Genomic DNA, 22,842 nt, shown 5'->3' with positions numbered 1-22,842 from the left:
TGAAAACATAAAACTTATTGAATTCTGTTTTTGTATGTGGCAGATGAAGTCCGTTGCCTCAGGAAACTGCTTCAGGTCCTTATCTCTAAGAAACATGTGCATAACAATGTCTTGTTTGCCATAGGTTTCTTTGTTTGACTTTCCTTTGACCAGGGTCTTCTTCATCAATCTAGGCCAGATGGATAGGATACAATCCATGCTCTAATGTTTTCCAAGCTACCCATATGGTCCTTTTCCTCTCTTGACACATGTAACCTACAACAGTGTGGAGATGGTTGCGGAACAGGGCTACGTTCCATAGCTAGAAGAGAGCCAATCATCAATTTTTTGATTTAAGTTATTGGAGAAGATATTTTATGCAGCCAAATACCAGGGAGAAAAGTCAAAGATCGCAGCTAGTGCACAGGATCAATTATTCATGAGCTTCTCTGCTATTTAAAAAAAAAAAACTTTATTGTTTGCGTGGAGAAAACTTTGTAAACGTTGGTATATGGAAACAAAAATAGTTACAAAGTCGGAAATGAAATGTCAGGGTATGTGGAAAGAAAATGATGGATATGGGAATGAAGCATAGAGAGTATATGAAGAAAAAAAATAGTGCGGAGGCTGTAAGGAATGGAGGTGCTATATACATAGATTGTATGAAGATAGAGTGTTGCTTATACGCAGAGAGAACCGAAAACTGAATGATCAATCCAAGTGCTCGTATACATAGGAAGGCTGCGGAGGTAAAAATGAGAAACTTGGTATATTAAAGGAAAAATAGGGATGTAAAAGAGTCGTATCCAACTGGTTCAAGTTATAGAATTAGCCATTAAACAGATCAGTTTGGAAGAGTCGTATTCAATTGGGATACGTCATGTAATCAACCGTTAAACTGAAGTAACAATGAAGTACGAGTTATTAAAGATGGGAGGTGTGTAATCAGGATTGAATGCCACCACACAATAAGTTCCCAAATTGGATTTTCCTTCTCCAAGCACGCCAAGTTAAAACAATAGACTGTTCATCAATTAAAATCTGTTTTTCTTCACGCGGCATGCAAAAAGAAGCTTCAGAGAACTGAGAAACTATCTCAAACCGGTGTGAATTTCTTAAAACCGTTTTTGGGTTATCTAATTAACATCGTCCCCGAAGAAACCCATGTCTTAGTTTTTCCTAATTCGTTTTCATTTGGCCAGATCATGCAATTAAAGTTTGACGTTTTTTTAGTTCTGCGTTTTTATCAATTACATCCTCTGTAAAATCGATTTAAAAAAAAAAAAAAATTGTTTTCAAATGCAATCACAGCGTAGACAATGGCATCAACAATGATCCAGCCAATCTTAGGAAATTCTTGCAGAGATTTTACAACTTCGATAACTCTCGCAAAGGCCTTAGAGAGTCCTCTGGATGGTCGTTTGAAGCCCAGTTAAACACATGTTTTGAAGTAGGCTTTGATATCAGCCGTGGTCACTGATAAGACATAGTGGATAAAACAGAGCCAGCAAAAAAATCATGGCACTTGATATAAATTCTTTGCCGGTAAATGACACTTTGAAATTTGTTAAAATGCCACCGCACAAATGAAACTTGTCTTGCTTACACAAAAAATTGGATTTGTCTCTCACCATTCTTATTTACAAATCAACATTTTCCTATTGAACTAAAGCTCAGATGATTTGCACAATTAGATTTTTTCATTGACAGGTTTTGATGAAGTCTTAATCACAACAATGGATTGGAATCTAATGGCTCCCAATCTCTGGCAGCAAAGGATTCAAAGTAAATGTGCTAAAAATAGGACTTTGACTGAAGTCTTAAGCTGGTTTTTTTATCGATCTGGGCTGGGTGACTGGCATAGGATCCATGTTGGGACAATTCCAGAGATGCCCATGTGGTAAGTTTCTTCATTGGGCACCTGTAACCTGCTAAACCTTGTTAATAGTTGCGGAACACACAATTAGCTGCGGAAGAGGGATGCGTTCCGCAGCTAATTTGCAAAATCTTATTAAACAAGACACAATGTTTTGAGGATCACTTCAAACCATAACCATTCAATCTTGGACAGCTGAACCTATCAAAGCAATTGGATTTTTATTATTATTTTTTCATTTTTATTGAATCAAATGAAATAAACTTTTTTTTTTTTTTTTTTTTTTTTTTTTTTTTTTTTAACATAACAATTCTTTTTCTGATCCTTTAGATCACACAAAGTGCAGGAGGAGAGCATACTCAAGTTATTTTTTTTTAGATGTAAGAAATAAGGTCTCCTAATTACACTTCCCCGGTAACGGCGCCAAAATGTCTAGTCAATTTAGTGTTCTAAATTGCTCTACATAAATTATCAATCCAGGTATCATAAACTGATGAAGTGTGGTGCACTATATGTGTCTAGTTAACCTTTCTCTTGCTTCGTTGTTTTATAGTTTATGTTGTTTTTGGGGGTTTTGTTTCTTATGCTTAAGGAAATTAATTTAAGACAGAAAAGTTATGCTTCTAGGTGAAAATCTCTAAATGTTAATGGTAAAATAAATCTAATGACTTTCAATGTTAAAATCTAATTTCTAAAGAAAAGAGAAAAGGAAATGAACATTAGATAAAAGCAAATCAAAACTTTGAACAGTGAAATTAATCTAAGCCGGCAAAATATCTAAGAAATGAAAGCAAAAATGGTAACACCTAAATAAAGTGTTTTATCATTCCAGTATACAATTTTGGGGGAACTACCTCCTTGTGATAACATTTGGAAGGATCTATTACTCCATTGTTCTAAAACTGAAAATGAAATTCCTCCTTGTGATAGCATTTGGAAGGATCCAATACTCCATTGTTCTAACACTAAAAATGAAATTTCAATAAACTTAAATGAAAGACTAAGACTGAAAGTAAAATTGCAACTAATCTACTATAACAGCTAAATGAAGTGTTTTATCACTTTGCTACACAATTTTGGGAGAACTACCTCCTTGTGATAGCATTTCAGGGGATCCAATACTTTATTGTTCTAAGAAAAAGTAAACATAAAAATCCAGAGAAAGACTCATTCATAAATGAAATACTTCACCACTTAGTGAACCAAGGGCTTTTGGAAATATTCACTTACAACATGAGTTATTAAACTATGGAATGCAAATATAAAACATGTAAAGGAAAACTAATCTACTGTGTGCTCTAATGCTCCAAGCACCAATTGGAAAATGCTTTCTTGGACTATTTTGCTAAGCATAGATTACACAGTTAGATAAATCTACAATCAACCGATTGAACACACTTGTATGAATTAAACTTGCATGAATGGAAAATCTAAACTATTAAACTTGAAAACAATAAAATGACATACTTGAATGAAATCAAAGCAAAACTACAAAATAAAATCTAATCTAATTTACATTCTAATATGCTCCATGACATCTACTTCACATCTCCTTCCATGTTGAGAACATCAAAGCTTTATTCATATTCTTCAAAATTACAAATGTTTGCAAAGCTCTCCAAAGCTTTCCAAAAGCTTTCCAAAACTAAAAATCTACCAAATGAAGGAGAAAGATCTCCTATTTATACAAAAATATGAGAAGTCATCTCATTAATGAGAGTCCATGAATCTCTCCCTATACCTCTAGAGTTCTAATCAAAATATGAAATGATAAGACACATGTCTTCTTAGAGTTTCAATACAAACAGGAAATGTGATACATATCCTCATGATCCCCATGATCCTCTCCACTAAAATTCGAATTTGGCCTTAGGATGCCTCATAAAGGCTTTCTAGAAGCTTCCTTTTAACCTACACATGTCAACAATCTCATCCCACTTGTTAGGTATAAGCATATGCACATTATTTTCTAATTTTTAACCACAAATTCACTTAAAAATGCTAAGAATTAATAAAGTTTGGAAAAACATAAATGTGACCCAATGATAATGAAAGTGAGATGAAGGTAGTGACATGGTAGTGAAATGAAGGTGAAATGGAGGTGATATAATGGACATAATAGTGAAAGTGTAATGGAAATGAATGACAATTTCAAGACCCAACACATGTCACATTTCTTCTTGGAATACTGCAAGTGACTGCCCTTGTAGTGCCTGCATATCTTTAATTGGAACTTTTAGAGTTGAGTGTATTATTTTTGCATGTATATTAAAAGCAGTTATTCCTATTGTGCCAAGAACAAGCAAAGGGCTTCTTCCATTAGTTGATGAATTAGAAAGAGCTTCAAAAATACAATGGATAAGGAAAGACTTCCCAGTGCCCGTAGTGCCCTCAATAATCATAAGAAGAGCTTCACGAACTTCATATTCAACAAAGTGCCTTAAGAAAATTTCAAAAGCAAGTCGTTGTTTTTCTGACAAAGAGTTTGGAGATGCAAATGTTCTGTTTGAAAGGTCAACAATATCACCCGTTGATTTTGCATTCCTTATAAAATCAATAGCTTCTTCTGCAACATCATCAAAAATAGTTTTACTTTCCCAGTCGAAGGATATATCAAAGTCCCTTCGAGCAAGGGTGTGAAGATCAAAAACATTCACATCATTTGGTGGAACCAATCGAGAGAAAATTGCCATTCTTGAAAATCATCTTCAAGATTCATTTCCTGGTTAGAAAAATCACCATCTTCTTCATCTTCAACATTGTCTATAATTGATGGATTTCAATCAACATGCCATGATTGATATCGAAAATTCCTCCAACTTTCAATAATAATTTCAGTTGAAAGGCCAGCTTCTACAGGAATGTCATGAAATCACTTGTACAATAGCAATTTTGTCTAGCAAAAGGTTTCAAATTCCTCTGAAGCCTCACCAGGAATAGAATAAAACCATGGCCAAACCCGAACAATAGCATGAACATGTCTAGGTTTCCATGGATCTTGTTTACACTTGCTACCAAATGTCCAAGATCTTACTATTTCTATCAAAGATAGATGTTCAAGGAAAAAAGGTATCTTCTGATAATGTTGAACAAAAGTATTCTCAGATGAACATTGCAAGCCATCCCTTGATATTTTCCTAGAAACCTTTCTTCCAACATTTAAGGAACAAATTTCTGACTACAAACAACAAGAGGTAGCTTAAGCAACATATGGCATGTTTCTTGTGCTCCAATGTCATGGTCAACAATCGTTTCTGCAAGAAACTTTCTATATGAACATAAAGCATGATCCTCAGAGCCAATAGAATTTGAAATTCTAGTTAACATATGATGATAACTTTCAGACCTTTTTTCTACTTTCGATGCATACTTAGCAATGTATTTCAACACAGCATAGCGAGAAAGCACTGGCTGGAAATCAACATTTGCACGCCACATTGTTAGAAGGTCAATGTTATGTACATTAAGCCTGTCATCATTTCTTGTTGGCTCATATTTTTTTCTTCCTTGATCATTTATGAAAAATCTTGATTCATCACAAAGATCCCATGCAACATTATACCGACATGTTAGAATAGTTCCCTTTTTACACAAACAAGAATCCACAGTACACTTTGTGTGCCTTTGGACACGGTTTAACAATTCTTCATAATCATTATGAGGATTAGAAGAGAAAATCTGACCAGTATTCAATAGGCAAGGGTCATCATTGAGGCTTCGTGGAACCATTATGTTGCGACGATGTATGTCACACGGATTCCATGCAGTTACATATTTATTGAAGAATATCTTTGCAAGTTGTACATCAGAACTATTTGACCAATCAAGTATTTCCATGTCAGAAGCACCTTTTAACCATAGGAAACCATGGATATGTGTTGAACCTCTACGTTGCCACTCATATCATGAAATAAATGAAGATATAGTTACTACAAACAATATAAATAGAATCATAATAAAAGTTGAAAAAATATAGAAAAAAATTGAACACAAACCTGTACCAAAAGTCTTTAGCTTTAAGATATTTTTGCATAACTTCCTCTCAAAATATTGAATCTATGGTGCATAAATGTCGCAACAATATGAGGGTATTGGATAACATTCTCAATTTTCATATGATGCTCATTTTAAGAACGAGAATGTGAATGTATGGGCATGAGGTTATGCAACTTTGGCCACTTTGTGTTAGATGCACTCAAAGTAAAAAATAAAGATGGACATTCTAACTGAGTAATCATGTCCGTCAATTTAGATTGACACTTAGTCCATTATGCCCTTGTACTTCTCAGAGAAGAACTAAACTGCATAAGATGCTCAACCAACTTATTATTTGGTAAATTAGATAGTTGGTGACGCAACTCCTCAACCATTGTAGGTGAGTTATCTTGTAAATGTTTCTTTGCAAAAACTGCAACAGTTTCTTGGCTTTGATGTTGCATTATCATGTTTAATAGGTAATATTGAAAGTGAGGATGGCTTCCAAATCTCTAATCATAGTACCTAAGAAGATGCAATGCATACTCATGAAGTTCAACACCACAAATACGTGGTTGCAGCCAATCAGCATCACCAGTGGGGAACAATGTTGGGAATGCCATATCTAATAACCCTTCAATATTATATTCATTCACTGGACAGGTTCCAATACTAGGCGAATCCATATCTTGAACATGTGAAGAATCAACATTATCAAGAAATGCTCTAATTTCTTCCACTTCTCTTTGTTCATTTGGTAGGTGAGAAACAAAGGAAGAAGGATGAGAGGGCAAATGCTCAACATGAAACTCTTCATTATTAGTTTCATTAATCTCAGATTCTTCAATATCACAATCAACAAGTTTAAGCCTAGAGGAGACATTTGTTGATCTTTCGAGCAGGGCATTCACTGAATCATAATCAATTACAACATCTTGATAATATTGATCATGTTGGATTTTGAAAAGCAATGCATCCATCATTCGAGATCTGTTGACATAACATTCATAATATTTAGACTGAGCACCATGTCTCCTCACAATTAGAAAGTCAATATCTTCAACATGTCGGGAAAGGCTTTGTACAATTGTAGAAATATCTTGAGGAAAGCTAATTGTATGACCACTGTACTTATATTGCCCACCTCGAGCATGTGTCACTTGCAAAATAGGATTCAAACGTGCTATTAGAATTTCTTCAACTTGAGTAAGAACTCTTAAAATATGAGGTTTCGCACTAGGATCCATGTTATTATATCGACAAAAACGATGGGCTCCTCTTTCACTATTACATCGTTTGCAAACAAGTCCTTCGGAATATCTCACAACAAGGATTCCAGGATATGATTCTTGGCAAATGTGGTGCATTTGGAAAATTGACAAGCTATCTATCTTTGCTTGAAACATTTTATACACTGCAATCATGTTTTCATCAAAATGAATATGATATCTACTCGACAAACCATGTTGAAAACCATTTGGATGAGTAAAATCTCTTCTAACATTTACTTCATCTTCAAGAACATGAGATTCCCTTTGCAAATTTGAAGCATGTGGAGTGGATCTATGAGATTGTCTTTTCAAATTTATGGTGTGCATTTCGCAAACCTGAGAGGATGTAAAGGTCTCTTTGTCATAAAAGACTTTAAAATTTAATTTCCAACTAATTATATATCAAGAAAATGAAAAAGAATCAAATGCATTCAAAATTTACATTTGTGTCTTCATGTGGATGAGGGTTATGACATGGTTGCTCTTGGATTCTAAGATCAGTGGATGGAACATTTTTGGATGTAGTTTCTTCGCCTCCATTCAAATGAGTTGTTTCATGTTTCAAAAAAATAAAATACGTTATAAAACTAAATATCCAAAAAGAAAGATTCAAAAATTGAAAATAAATCAAATACATTGAACATCTACATTAGTTTTACAATTTGATGTTTTGGATTCCAGTTCTCCAACCTAATGAGATGAGATCATGGTTTCTCCATGAAAGGTTACAAAACGCAATTTCCAGGCAACTGTAAATAAAAAAATGAGAAAAATATCAAATGTTCTCAACATTTACATTTGTTTGGTGATGTGAATGAACGTTATGAGATGGTTCCTCTTCACTTCTAACATCAGTAGATGGAACATCTACGTAGTTAATTTGTATTCCTCTATTGAAATGACTTATGTCATGTTCAAAGAGAATAAAATACACCATAAAATTCAATGTCTAAGCAATTAGAAATTTAGAAAATGAAAAGAAAATAAAAAACATTGAAAATTTGCATTAGTCTGGCAATTTCATCGTCGAGGAGAATGCATAGGAAGATTATGACATGCTTCATCTTCACTTCTCAGATTAGTAGATGGAATACTTTAGGAGTTAATTTCTAGACCTCTATTAAAACAAGTTGAATCATATCCGAAGAGAATAAAATAACATAAGTTTAGTAAACAAAGCTTTGCAAATATAGGAATCTAGTAGAACAACAACTATTTTAGCGAAAATCAAAATATAATTGTGTTACCTCCATTGTGCCATGCGAAATGCTATCAGGGATGATTGATTCTCTTGGTGGGACCACATTACTTTGAGAAGCGGGATTTGAAGGTCTTTTGTTTCGAGCAACTGGATCCAAATTATCAAACAAATGGCCAACTAAACTATCATTCAAATCATCACACAAAATGTCATCATTACCTCCACCATGGATGTTTTGCAACCTTTGGCCATCAAAACATGCAATTGGACACATGGAAGGGTTAGGGTGGACATTTGCATCCACAATATCAATATGGTGCTCTTCCCAATTACAAGATGTTTCCCTAATGTTATGAACATTTTCAGAAGAGCATCGAACAACAACATTATGCGGAGGAGGAACATATCCTGATAATGAACTATCAACAGGAAATGTTCTTTCCATTATATCGTCCATATTGTTATACTTACGAGGAATTATAGAATCATTTTGAAGAGTGGCTTCACTTGTTTTTCTGTTATATGTAGCTCTCCTACGCTCATTTATGGCTTCCTTATTTTGTTGATGCCGAAAACGACGACTTTCATTAGACCTCTCACGTGGTTGTGGTGACAAATTTATTTTCCTTGTACGATTGCTTGTGCCTTCAGATGACATGTCTACAATGAATAATAAAATATTCATTATGGAATCATAAACATGGAACATAAAAAGTGCATATGTTAATATCTACATGATTATGATTATGTGGTATAGGGAGGTTAAATTAATAAATATTAGGAAATTTAAATAATAAAAAATGTAATATATTTTATGTTTGTGAGATTTTTCAACATAATTATATATATTTATAACTTTTTTTTAATTATTTGAATTTCTTAATATTTATTAAAATAATATTTCTTACTTAATAATGTAATTTTTAATGATACACTAATCATAATAGTTATAATTTAAATGTTCTTAACCATTAAGAAAATGTGTTTTATAAAACAATTAATTCTATATGTCTCCATTATTTAAAAAAAACAATGATATATAACTTGATCTTAATAGGTTGTCTAACAAGTAGATGTTAATGATTTTTTGGTTGGAACTAACTAAATTTTACTTGTGATTCCAAACAATCTTTACTCAAATTTACTTGTAATTCCAAAGAATTTTCGCCAACTAAAAAAAAATAGAAAATATAAAAACACATGAATTTAAACATATATTAAGTAAGGTGCTTAAAGTTTCTTTAAAAAAAAATTGAAAAGATTTGTTTTATTGAATTACTCTATTCCTATACATATTTTCACTATATTTGTAATTATCATTTATGAAAGAATAAAAAAAAATGTGTTTAAAGTTTTCTAAAAAAAATGAAAATATTTGTTTTACTCTATTCTAAAAGGAGTACTCTATTCTAAAAGTAATATAAGACATCACTGGATGTCGACTCCACAAGGGAGATTGCACAAAGACTTTCACAGATAGGCTACCAATGACAGGGAGTACTTTCAAAGCATGAGAAATAAGCAGAGAGACGACTAATGGGAACAGAAGAAAGTGGACCAATCATAGGGAAGTAGCAAGTGGTAAATAATAGGCAGGATGACAGGCACCTGACTAAAGTGTGCCCTGAACTCCATCATCCTATGGATTTCGGGCTGGAATCTGCATGTAGGTTTATTCTATGGATGGACCCGGAAATATAGAGTGTTCTGTGTAAAGACAGAGTATGGCGGAGAAACAGGGGGTTAAGCGTAAATCCATCGATCAGTAGAAGATCGACGACGTAGACAGAAAGGAACGGGAATTGTCGGTTCGATGGATAGTAATGGAGCAAGAGCGTGGAGTTAATTCGCAGGGGAAAATGGTTTTGCAATAGTAAAAGTGGTATTTCGGGCGACCTCAAACCCTTAAGCGGTATTGAAGGGTGAGCACCCGATGCCACTCATCAAGCAACACGTAGCAGCGAGGAGGAGAGAGAAAACCGCTTTTTCGGGCAGTTAATCCTCGTGCTACTTGTCCACCCGAAATTCCTCACAGTCGTGGAATCTAGAGCGAGAAAATCAACAGTTGAGGTTTTTCGTGTAAGTTGATTGATTAGGCTAGTGACAACCGTCGATTCGAGTGCCAGATCAATGTCAAAGATCTAATCGCAAGCCGCTATAGAGAGGGGTCAAGGGACGATGGAGATAGAATTGCGATATGTCAATGGTGGTTGTGCGATGTGCTGGCAGCCATTGGATCAGAACATGGAATGGAAGGTTGAGATTGGGCCGATCAGTGATCGGTGAATGGAGAGCGCAACAGTACCCCGATGGACCAGGAGTGCGGACTCACAGATATTTATAATCGCCGGTGTAATATTTTTGAAGTCCAGCCTTTTGGGTGTTGAGCGGGATTTCTCGTGTTTTCCTTTGAATTCCGGTATAATTATCGGTCCCAGTTTTTAAAAGGAAAACCTGATATTGTGTGGTGGTTGGGTTTTAATGCTTATAGCCTCTTTTGAATGCTTCTGCTAGGCTTTGTGGGCCATATCCCACAGGTGGATTGTTCATGGGTATTTCTTGGTTTCTCTGCACACTAGGTTGGGAGGATGTTTTGTTATCTGCTCCTTTGTAGTCTTGTTTGGGTTTTCCATAGTTTTTGGAGTTAGGTTCGGGTTCTGCCAGCCCAGCAGCCTGTTGAATTTTCACAGAGCTAGTGCTGCTCTTTGCACATTATGCATTTTTCTAGATTAATGGAAGGTCCCACTCTCACTTGAACAAAAAAAAGAATTAATCTATTCTTATACATATTTTTATTATACAATGTTTTTTTTTGTAATTATAATTTATGAAAGAAAAAAAAGGTTACAGTAAGATATTTCATAAAACTTTTTATAATATAATTTTATAAAATCCATATCTTATTTTTCTAACATATTGTAATATGTATGTAATATAATGGGAAGAATTTTTTCATTATTCTCTTATATGATTATATTATTCTATTTCTTTCAAAAAAAAATGTTTAAACCATTCTCAAAACAATGGTGCCACATAGTTAATTTATAGTGAACAATTATAGTGAACAATTAATTAGGTTAATTATGAGTAATTTAAATATATTTACAAATAATATAAACTTATTCATAAAGTAATATGAATATAAAGACAATATTGATATGCAAAAAACACTCAAAACAAACTACAAAATTACATTTGATAAACCATCTCTACCTAATCTTATGTTATTGATTTAAGTAGATCAAGTGCAACTTCCACACACATTTTTTTTTTTTAAATATGAACAATGGATGTCATAAATCTATATATTATTTCATTTTCATGCTTCGTAATAGAAAAACACAGAGTTAATCGAAATCGTGGCCTTTTCTATAAACGTCATTGTTTGTTTCTGATTTAAATCCTAGTCGTTGGATCACCGATATCGGATCGACGAAGTTTATTTACATGGTTTTGGTCCTGCAGGTGAAAATCCAAGTTACACTAACAATTAGCGCAAACACTTAGTGGATCTGAAATCCAGATTTGAAATGTTATACACGGAACTTTTGTAACTTGTCGGGTCCGTGAACCATTACCTATCGCATCACAAGTTTGTTTAAGAGGAAGGCGGACCCCAAGTCTTCATGAGTTGTGATTAGCGACTGCCAACATATCACATCAAAACATTTGAGTGGGGGTGATAAGGCCTTAAGCCGGGGGGAAGCAACGATTGCCGATAAGCGATCGACGCAATAAATCACATCGGGACTTTAACAAAGGGAAGCTTTGGATCAAGACCCTTGCGACTTGCGATGATGCGATTTAATTTGGACTGTTAGTTCAATTAGATCATGATCTCTGGTGAATTGCGGACATTTCTGTTTATAAAGCACAAATGCATTGTTTTGGCCTTGTTCTAAAGGCATTCTGGTTCTAAAAGCAAAAGGCAAAATTGTGTAAAAAGGGTGAACAACGAGGTGATCGTTGAGATTTCTTAAGCCACTGTTTCCACCTACATCAATGACATTAATGACAGAGTGAATGGATTAGTAACTACCTCGTAAATAAACGTCGAGGTACACTACAGCTAGACTTATGGTCGACTAAGAAAAACTTAAACGCTTGCAACTTTAGGGATTTTAATAACAGTGAAGGACGAAAAGACCATGAAAGTTTGATGGTAAACCATATATCAAATAATGATTCGTAATCCCTGAAACATATTTTTCCAATTAATGACATTAATGATAGAGTGAATGGATTAGCAACTGCCTCGTAAATAAATGCCGAGATACACTACAACTAGACTTATGGTCCACTAAGCAAAACTTAAACACTTGCAGCTTTAGGGATCTTAATAACAATGAAGGACCAAAAGACCATGAAAGTTTGATCATAAGCCCTATATCAAATAACCAATGTGTAGTTTTCCATCATGAAAATTCCAAATTTTCGTGGGTTAAAAAGAAGACAATGCTTTCATATGAGTGAAACCAAATACAAAATGCAAAAAGTGGTTTGATAGTATAATTGCAGGTTCTATTATAACATTCCTTTATTAATTTAACCTAAACCTAAAATATGCACCCATTGGAACTGGGTAATTAAAGTCTTATAATAATTGACGGTTGGCTGGAGTCTCAATAACATCGGCTTCTTGCAGTGATTCTTCATCTGCCATCAACAGAAACTTTGAGACTTTGAGAGTGTAAATGCGATGCAGGGAAGAGTATATATAAAATTATTAGACCATAGCATTTAAAAAAAAAACCACAACCTAAATAGTGTCTTTTAAGATCTGTCGTGCATAAACTACACCCATGGAAATTAAATACAAAATTATTAAACCATTAAAAATTTTGGGAGAGCGTTTAAAAAAAAGACCAGAACCTTCTTTTTTCTACGGGCTAGTCATATCATGGAGAATTTATACACAATCAATTCCCTTCTTTTTTCTATGGGCTAGTCATCTCATTTGAATCAAAGTGGAAAAATATCGCAGAAGGAAAATGTGTAGATACCTGTAAGATGAGATGGTGGCTCTTATTGTCTATCCATTATGAATCCTTCGATCATACTTGATTCTCTGCACCTTCTCCACAACTACTTCATTTCCCAAACTCTTGCATTCCTTCTTTCCTTCATGTAATGAAATTTAACATCAGAATTTAGGAAATAATTCAATCAGACACCAACTACACCAAATTATCAGAGACAGCCAGGAGAGGATGGAAACAATTAAAAACGCAATCACTAAGAAAGGGTTTCTCCAATGCTGAAACCTGAAAAAATAGTAGGTAGAGAAAAGGAAGGCTATGAAAGATTTGTCACCTTTTTTTACCAAATAGAAGCTGAGAGAAGCCCTTCAAATATTTAGAGTAATCCTTCTAGCATTCCAGTAATCCTTCAACAATTCCAACAACCCTAAGTGCTAACAAAGAAATGCATGCATCCATGGAGTGTTTGATTATAATATATGGAATGGTAATGAATAATAAGTACAATAAATATTTAATGACAATTTGAAACGCTCAAGATGGAGTGGCGGTGTTATTCTATCGGGCATGGAGTGGGAGAGTTATTTCTATTACACATTAATGGAACGATGGGTGGAATCGTGAAATTGATGGACACCTGTTTTTGGAAAAAACACTTGGCAAATGGTTGAAGAGGCATAAGTTTAAGAATGTGAATAGACATACGTTTCAGAATCGGGTTTGAATATATGTTTTATAATTTGTTTTAAATATATTTCTCAGTGATGAAAAAACACTTGGCAAATGGTTGAAGAGGCATAAGTTTAAGAATGTAAACATACATACGTTTTGGAATCAATGCTGGTTTCAATATATATTTTATAATTTTTTAAATACATTTCTCACTAATGAACGTACGTGGTTATCAACAAGAGGTACATTAATTTTTTAATCATTCTTTGTAAAAAATAATTTAAGTATGTTTTAAACATGTGATTTAGACATGCAAATAAGTTAGTGGTATGAATTCTATCCATTGATATAGTGGCAACTACTAAAATATTCTGGCATCTTTCAATTTAGGCCATCCGATCAAAAAGATTAATTAAGAAAATGATTAAAATGCCCAACTCCAATAGGAGGGACGCCTAAAAGCATAATTAAATGACTAATAAATACTATATATATTAAAAATATTTTAAAATATTATTTGAAGTTTAAGTGTCTATCATCCATCCGCCTAATAGTTATTGATAATCAAATTGAAATACTAGAAATCTTATTCTAAAATACATAACATAATTACAAATGAATAATGTCTAATATTTTTTCATTAATACTCCACACACATATCAAATCTTAATTTAATTGACTACTTTTTTTTTCCTTTTAATTAAATAGACATTAATATTATTTTTTTAAATATAATATTATTACTTAATAACATATATTAATATTAATAACATGTGGTATATTAAATTGTAAAGTGATTTTTAATAAAATAATAAATTTATTATCTTAGTAACATGTTATTACTTTATAAATATATTATAATATAATTATTTTGAATTAATTAATTACACCTTAAAGTGTTCTCATTGCCAAAAAACTCCATACACTACCCCTCTACACAGTTTGACACAGTTGGATCAATTGTTAGTTAATTCAAATATTTTCACTAGTTCGATTTCACCACTCACTCCTACTTGAATTTCAAGCCCCTTCAACCACCTAAATGTTAACAGTTGAACTGTTAGTCGATTTCTTTATTTCCACGGTCTACCTTCCTTCTGTTTGAACTGGGAGGTCATTGATCATCCTCGTCAAGCTCGGCACGCAGGGGGACTAGACAGTCTCCACGACTCTTCGACTACATGAAGACTGGCGATCGCATTGTCGACAGGGGTAAGGCAGATCGCTGGGAAGGAGTTCATGCTGTTCGATTCCTGAAGTTTGCTCATCTTTTACCGTAATGAACAATTTCTTTTATTTTCTCGCCTCTTACAGTAATGCCTCTTACAGTAATGAACAATTTATTTTATGCCTAAACATTCGTCTCATTTTTATTATTTTCATTTTTGACCATGGCAGTGGATGAGAACAACTTTTTCTTTGCTATTTCAACTTATTGTGATCTTGAGATTCATGGTAGTACCGTGGGAAAGGGGCATAAACTATTGGATCCAACTCCTTAAAAGTTGATGAAGCGATTGGAAAATGTTACAGCAGAACCCAATCAGGGCATACAACCCATATAAAAACCAACGGCCATGATAGCTGGACAACATCTCCAGAAAATTAACTGTCAAGATTTCAGCTTTGAAGGAGAATATTCTCGAAAGCATATGCTCGGGTTTTGGGGGGTTTATGCTCTTCATTCCAGCTCTGCCATTCTCCACCCATTGTCGCATTTAGATCACCTAACGATCCAGTCAGGTTGTGGACTCGCAACAATGGTTAAGGGACCTGGTTTGTTCTCTGATATTGGCAAGAAAAGTCGAGGTCTCTTTTAGAAGGATTTCCTAGTTGATCAAAAGTTTAGTATAACACCTATACTCCTAACGGATTGGCCTTTACATCCACTGGTACCAAGAAAAGGGGTTTTTCCTTGGTGATCTCATGACAGAGTTGAAGAATAAAAATGTTACAACTGATATTAAAGTGGACACAAGCTCCAATTTATTTGCAACTGTGACAATAGATGAACCCACAACAGGATTGAAAGCTATTCTTAGCCAGATATATGTGCAACAACCAACCAGTGTGTTTCTTGATGATGTTTTAATTCGAAGTCCTAGTTGATGGATTAGAGTAACACTGCATTGATTAACTATTACCTCAATGAAAATATATACTTCCATAGATGTCATCCCTGATTGTGCATAGCACATATGTAATTTTTTATTTTTTTTATCATACAGCCATGTTTGCTTCGGATATGTTGTTTTACCTAATGGACTATATATAAATGTTCCTTTGGTTCGAATATGTTTTTAGATAACTGACCATATACAAATGTGTTTATGGAAAGATATAAATATAAGAAATAAAATGACTCGTTTATCTTCGTTTCAATAGCATTTACCATCGTCTTCTTTGAACATAACTGTTACTATTTTTTTTAAGTTGGTTTGATCCACTAGAATTTGAAATTTGAAGTATGGTAATCACCAATTAAATCGCAATTGATTCTCTCGTTTTTTCTTATTTTAGATAACCAGAAAGGGTTGGGATTGGAATGGGTCTAAGACTTTTAATATTTGTATGTAATTTTTTCAAATCAAATCGATAAGAAATTGAATGCTTCCTCGGAGATATATGTTTATTTATTTTACCGATATACCTTTTACGTTGGATTTCGGGGAATTCTTGTTTAGAAAATACTTCCATCTTTCGAACAAATTGCTCTCAGGCCCATCTTTAGGGTTCTTATTTATATTATTACTTTATAGTTATTATTCATTTTAAGAGCTCAGGGTTTGGGTGAAAGCTAGCTACAGGCTAGCTACAGAGTACTGACACGGAGTACAGAATGCTTCCAAGAATTTGTTGAGAGTAGGAGGTTCGAGTTCTTCGCACAGAGATAAATTTGATGTGGAAATTTTCTAATCAAAATTAATTTGGAATAACCAATTTTATAATATTAAATTCAAACCGAAGGGTGTAAACCTGTTGCAGAGAAATTTAAAGTGGGGACTCTAGAATAAAAATTACCATTTTTTTAAATCTGTGCAACCATTAAGTCAACCATTCATAATTTATACTTTATTCTATTCCGTCTTATAGCTTTGATTTTGTTCTTTCTATTGTAGGATGGTAGGAGTAACATTGGTTAGATTCTTACAGCAAATTAGGTTGAATATAATGGAGTTCAATGCATGATTTCATATACTTGTAGAATAAGAAAGGAAAAAGTGGGAGAAACAATAAGACTTTTCCATTAAAAATGGGGTATCCTACTCACAATAATTTCTGAAACAACCTTCTTTGGCGGTATTTATTCAAAAACTTTCTCGGTATGTCAATTGGGTTGTTATTACATTGCAGAAAATTTATTTGAACGATTAGATCAATTATCAAATTGCAAAAAATAAATAAAATTATAACTACATTATTTAAATATATTAGGGAAGATTTTGATATTTAAATTTAATAAGTAGATAATTTTACTATGTATTAAAGTTTAAAGCAATTCTAATAATATAGCTCTTTTGATACTTTTCTTCCTAGATTTGTTGATACCTTTCTTTCTATTGTAAAGAAACCCATTCTCTCAAATAATTTCAATATTTATTATGCAAATAATTTCAAATCTACCAACTATTTAGACAATATAATTATGTTTTAAAGTTTAAAAAGTAAAAGAAAATTAAATATTTATATGATTTTGTATAATATAATGTTAGAATAGGTGAACTCCAATAGGTTTTATGTTCAAATCTCATTGGGAGGAGTTAAATATGGAAGTCACTTTTGGAGGAATTAAACTATCCCAAGGAGAATCCAAGCTTGACAAGTCTCTCACAATCCTAGTGATAACATCCCACTAGTGGGCAATACGTTCTTACATCCAATAGATGGGTTGGCCTAGGTCTAAGCTTAGCCTAGTTACAAAAAAAAATTTAAAAATAGAATAGATGAAATGTTGTAGAGTGATTATGATGATAAATGTGTTTATTATTATTATGACAATGGTGTATAATATTTAAATATATTATTTTATTATAGACATTAATGTACATATAATAGAATATTGTTAATTTTATTAAATTATTTATATGTATTTTTTTATTTAAATAGATCATAATTAGCGTAGTTATCAAAAGAATAAAAAAATAGAATAGATGAAATGTTGTAGAGTGATTATGATGATAAATGTGTTTATTATTATTATGACAATGGTGTATAATATTTAAATATATTATTTTATTAGAGACATTAATGTATATATAATAGAATATTGTTAATTTTATAAAATTATTTATATATATTTTTTTTATTTAAATAGATCATAATGTGTTTTCATTACTTTAATGTGAGTTTAATATGTGAATTTATTTTATTCATTTTAATATGATCACATTAGATTTTTCAAAAATTGTGTAAAGTAATGGTGCATATAATATATAATCAAATTTGATTTTACCAAACAAATTAATGTAAGGGGTGTAAATAGACATAGTCATATGAAGTTGGAATTACACATTGATTTATGATCTAAGCACTTACAGTTGAATAGTCAAAAGTATACGTCTAGATATTCTAGCTTGATTTAAAGATGGGTATTGTGTCTTTTTAATAGTTGGTTTCCCTCCTAATATTCTACTTTCTTTTCATTATAAGTATTGTGTTTGATTTTTTATGTAATTGATTATGGTTGTGGTAATAAATTGAATGGTACATTGATATTTTTAATTTACCACTGTTATATGTTGTTACAAACACTTTTACCCCAATTCTTCAGATTGATTGATTTTTATTTGAATTTTGAGTTCCAAATTTAATTATAGTTTTAGTTTTATTATAAAATTTAAATTTAATTTCATCAAATTTTGAAAAATTTAAAGTAATATAAATAGTTTTGAGAAAAAGCAGAGATTGAGAAAGTATTAAAGTCCATCTCTACAAATCCCATGAAAATTTTCAAAGAAGTGTTTCTCTTTAAATTCATTCAACAATTTGAAGGAAACTATATTTTTACATAGAGTGCTTTCAAAGGAAAATTAGGACCAAGGAGCATGAGGTAACTAATTAGTATTTTTTTTGAAAGATGTCCTATGTTAAAACTTATTAGTATTTGGTGACACTTTCAATGTCATCATGGAAAAGATCATGGAAGAATAACAATTTAATGCTCTTTCATAGATGATGTTTCGTTTGCAACATCTGGTGCAATTGCTAGTTATAATTATATGGAAATCATGTTCTCACTCAGTCTAAGGGTAAGACTAAAAGTGAATACAAAAATATTCATAGGTAATATAACAATATTTATAAATACATATTCATTACAATTATATTTGTCATCATCATATCACTCACAATTTCTTAAATTAAGTGAGAAAGAAAATAAACATTATGTCTAACCACCCCTGAACAACGCCAACTAATGAATAACAAAATATAATTGTGTTAATATATTATATTATATTTTAAATATTATAATTAATAATTATTTTAGTTGAATTATTAATTATCATTAATCCACAAGATATTAATTATAATCGAATTATTATAAACCTATACATTGTACTCAATTTTATTTCTAACCTATGATTTGATAAATTAAAACAATGTGATAAGTATGTTCTGAATAAATTATATAGTAGGATATCCATGTTATATTATCAAAAATATAATATTAAACATTATTTTATATTTTTGTATTTAGGCTTATGTGATCCATAATGAATTAAGCAAATCTTTTCGGTAGAAATCATATAAGATAAATTTTTGGCTAACCTGTTTCGAACCAACATGTTTGGTTCATCATCAAGACCAGATGAAGAGGCAGACCATGGCAAAGGCTTAAATAGAGAGCAATGTAGAGACATAATGTCAAGTAACAACTATATTTGAATAATAATATTTAAATTATGATACTAATTTATTAATATATTTAAAACAAATATTATTAAATAACATCTATATTAAATGGCTAGTTTTTGAAAAATAATATTTAAATTAATTGATTAAAACCAAATATTACTAGTTTTTGAAAAATAATATCTAAATTAATTATAAAAAAAAAAGTCAAACTCTAAACATTCACGGAAGTCAAAAATTATAAAAATGAGTCAAGACCGTAATCGAGACACGATCATTTAATAAATAAAATAAACTAAATTAATATTAATTAATGGAGAAATAAATAAAATAAAACAAAAATATACACAAGTGAAAAGAAATATAAATAACTAAAAATAAATTAAAATATATATAGATATAGATAGAGATATACAAAGAAAATTAATCAATAAATAAAATAGGGTCAATAATAAAATATGAGGCTGAGGCGCAATTAAACAAATAAAAAAATACTAAAAGGAGTTAAGAACGAATAGGATGATAAAATACATAAAAAACGAAGGATCAAGAAAATAAACCCTAATGGAGAATAAATCAACAACAAAAACTATAAAAAGGATGCCAATACCTACATAGATAAACAAATAAACAAAATAAATCCCAAAAAGAAGCCTAAAAAACTAGGAGGACAAGACAGGGACCCAACTTCTACTAACATTCCAACCATCATCTCTAATCAAATTATTGGGTCTTTTTTCAATTTCTAGGGCTTCCTTCAATTTATGATGATGGAAATGACTAACCCTAGCAATGACTTCGGCCTCCTCAATGCAGATGTGATGCTTAGATTTATCTGCATGCTTTTCCAAAGTAGAGGAGTGGGTCCTGCCATGCTTGATGTTAGGGGAAAGCTCACAGATCCTTTGATTAATTGAGTGACCAATCTCACCAATGTAGGGAGTCCCACAAGGGCATGGGATAACATAAACACCCTTCACATTCTTGGCATCCATCGGGTCATTTACAGATCTAAGGGAGCTTTAGATGGTATTTAAAGGCTTAAAGGTTGAAGCAATCTTATTCTTCCATAGGATCCTCACAATATTGTTAGTGGCCCCTTAGTTAAAAGGAAGATGAACACCAGAAAAGCGATCCTTGGTATCTTTTTTACCACTAGGACCTTTTTCAGCTCTGAGGAAAGCTTTAGTACATTGGTGTCTACTATACCCATTATTAAAGAAAATGCTTAGGAGATGTTCTTTCTCTTCATTTATATGGTTGTCATAAAAGATATTAAAGCTCTAGTAACTAAGGTGTTGAGAACATCAAGCTTTTGAGCTGGGAAATGATGAGAATTAACATGAAGATATTGTTCCGTATGAGTTTTCTTACGAAATACCTGATGCGAAAAGAGCCATCATCATTCCTTGAGAGGAGGACGTCGAGGAAGGGCATACTACCATTACATTCAAATTCCATGGTGAACTTTATGGAACTAGATTGACTGTTAAGATGGAGGAAAAATAGTTCAAACTTTTCTTTACCATGGGACCGGATGACACAAGTGTCTTCCACAAACCTCTTCCACATCTTAGGTAGAAGACAAGAAGAAACTAAGGCCTTTGATTCAAAATCCTCCATGAATAGATTAGCTACCATAGTGGAGAGGGGCGAACCCATGGTGAGACTGCAAGTTTGCTCATAGAATTTCCCATCGAATGAAAATAAAGTAGAAGTAAGACAAATACCAACTAAATAAGTCGTATCAGGATCTGTGATGTTCTTGATGACTTCAATGGCCTCGTTGATAGGGATATTAGTGTAGAGGGAGATCACATCGAAGTTCACAAGTTTGTCATCTGGATCAAGCTTGAAACTCTTTAACTCATTAACAAACGATGCAAAGTCTTTGATGAAGGATTTTGTATGGACAACAAGGGGCTTAAGCTTCTCGGCTAAATATTTAGCAAGAAGATAAGTTGGCCATCTTATCAGGTTGACAATGGGTCTCAGAGGAGCACCATCCTTATGAATCTTTGGCAGACCATAGATTCTGGGGGTAAGAGGGAAACTTTCAATAAGCTTATGACTGAATGAGATGATTGAGCTATGAGGATTTATAGCAAGAGCCACACTTTTGGAAATCTTCTTTAGGGGATCCTTGTTGAGTTTCTTGTAGCTCCCACTATTATGGAGTTGGTCCAACATCTTCCAATGGTAATCATCTTTATCGCTCTCCCCTGTGGTAGCTAATCTACTCGCGGAGGATGTGGAAGAGGTTTATGGATGACATTTATTTCATCTGGTCCCATGGTAAAGAAAAGTTAGAACTATGTTTCCTCTGTTTTAACAATCAATCTAGTTCCATAAAGTTCACCATGGAATCTTAATGTAATGGTAGTTTTCCCTTCCTTAATGTCCTCCTCTCAAGGAATGATGATGGCTCTTTTTCTCATCAGGTATTTCATAAGAAAACTCATAAGGAACAATATCTTCATGCTAATTCTCATCATTTCCCAGCTCAAAATCTTGGTGTTCTCAATACCTTAGTGACTAGAGATTTAAGAGTTTCTGATGATAACCATCTAAATGAAGAGAAAGCACATCTCCTAAGTGTTTTCTTTAATAATGGGTATAGTAGACACCAATGTACTAAGGCTTTCCTCATACCTGAAAAAGGTCCTAGTGGTAAGAAAGATACCAAGGATCGATTTTTTGGTGTTCATCTTCCTTTTATCCAAGGGACCATTAACAATATTGCGAGGATCCTAAGGAAGCATAAGGTGGCTTCAACCTTTAGGAATTTAAATACCATCTGAAGCTCACTTAGATCTATAAAAGACCCAGTGGACCCCAAGAATATGAAGGGTGTTTAAGTTAGCGCATGCTCTTGTGGGACTCCCTACATTGGTGAGACTGGTCGCTCGATTAATCAAAGGATACGTGAGCATGCCGTTGACATCAAGCATGGCAAGACCCACTCCTCTAGTTTGGCAGAGCATGTAGATAAATCTAAGCATCACATCTGCATTGAGGAGGCCCAAATCGTTGCCA

The sequence above is a fragment of the Pinus tabuliformis genome, chromosome 1_2 (genome assembly GCF_031772625.1).
Source record: "Pinus tabuliformis cultivar Carrire ecotype Pingquan chromosome 1_2, CPIR1, whole genome shotgun sequence".
Classification (NCBI taxonomy): domain Eukaryota; kingdom Viridiplantae; phylum Streptophyta; class Pinopsida; order Pinales; family Pinaceae; genus Pinus; species Pinus tabuliformis.
This window is presented reverse-complemented; position numbering follows the sequence as displayed.